Source organism: Penaeus monodon, chromosome 30, assembly GCF_015228065.2.
Source record: "Penaeus monodon isolate SGIC_2016 chromosome 30, NSTDA_Pmon_1, whole genome shotgun sequence".
Lineage (NCBI taxonomy): Eukaryota > Metazoa > Arthropoda > Malacostraca > Decapoda > Penaeidae > Penaeus > Penaeus monodon.
The window spans coordinates 18435929-18437328 of NC_051415.1; the positions used below are offsets into that span (position 1 = coordinate 18435929).

The following is a 1400-nucleotide window of genomic DNA, read 5'->3' on the forward strand; positions in this document are numbered from 1 at the left end:
GAAACTTCTTCGATTATTAAAGAGAAATGAATGTAGGAAGCCAGCGATCACAAATGCGATTTGTAAAACCATCGATCTCCAACGTTTGAAAACCGTTTGAGTAAACCTCGTGTAATAATCTATACCATCTCGTGTCCCTAGCCATTGCAGGTGAGGTTCAAGATCCTTCGGCCGAGAGGGAACAGCAGGCACCCACTTCCGCTCCTACTTCCTCTAGTACGAAACTCCTTTGTGCAGTGTCAATAACGAACTTTAGAATTATTTTATACTCTTTCCAATTCCTTTAGAATTCGAGTTATAACCGTTGCGAATAGAAGAAATATCTTGTTGAAATGAAACATATCAAATTGTGTCAAATCGCCTGGTATAAAGAAAATGAAATGTTTGATGAATAAGAAGAGCGCAAGGATCGGGACGCAGTGACCGTTGCGGCAGGTGTGGATCCTCGTTCGAGACGTTACACTTGGCAGACGCTGTTCGACCGTCAACAAAACAATACTTTGAAATATCCTCTGGGGTCAGGATGTGACTCACAGCGACCTCTGTCATCTTGCTCATCGTATTTCTGACACCGAGATTCAACAAGGCAAGGTAAGGAACTAACGGAAAGCAGAAGTATTAAGGGTGTACATTGTGAAATGCGCTTTGCACCACAAACTCCGTAACCCACACAGGTACCTGGTGTTTGTCCCACGGACACCAACGCTTTTCTTTTGGCCTAAGTTGTTGTTTACAAGATATCGGTATTTTTTCTATGGGCCATGGGTGACATTATAGGAGAAGGTGTGTACATTTTATTTATTATTGATTCTAGAATAGATGACAGGTTCTTAAATATCAGGTGTTCAGGGCATTAAGGACAATAGATAGAATATTTAATAACAAGATGCTTGAGAAATCAATCAAAACTACATTTAATATTTTAGAAACAAGATTTATAATTTAGACTAATTATTGATATACATTAAGCATAAGGTAAGGAGGTATGGGTAATATTTAGGTAATTGTTTACAACAGAACTGCATCTATCATAGACTAAGTTCCCAAATCAAGTCAGCAATCTTAAGGGATCCTGTGGGGAATTGGAAATTTAAGACTGCTGTAAAGATAGTGGTTTGAACTTTCCTAACCTAGGGGCATCTCCCCTGAACCCTCTCTTGATTGCCAAATATACCCAGCCAGAGGCTCTGCCCCCAGACCCCTTCCCAATTGCTGTATATCCATAATCATCGATCCTGCCCCTCAGACCCCCTCCCAATTGGCATATATCATCTGCCAAGGGCATTTGTCCTTGGATTCCTTTCCAATTGCTAACTGTCTGTACATTTAAAGATAGAAATTGAGTTTACCCTATGGTTGAAATGAGGGTGGCAGGCATATTTTCTGCAGCTGAAATATGG

General features: G+C 40.5%; 1 protein-coding gene across 1 annotated transcript in view; it reads left to right on the forward strand.

Annotated features, from left to right (window-relative positions):
* Positions 1-141: 141 nt before the first annotated feature.
* The window catches only part of LOC119592599, a gene marked incomplete at its 5' end in the record, with an annotated part of 7267 nt that continues 6008 nt past the window's right edge, over positions 142-1400 (forward strand). Inside the window, 1 exon segment of the mRNA XM_037941482.1 lies at positions 142-591.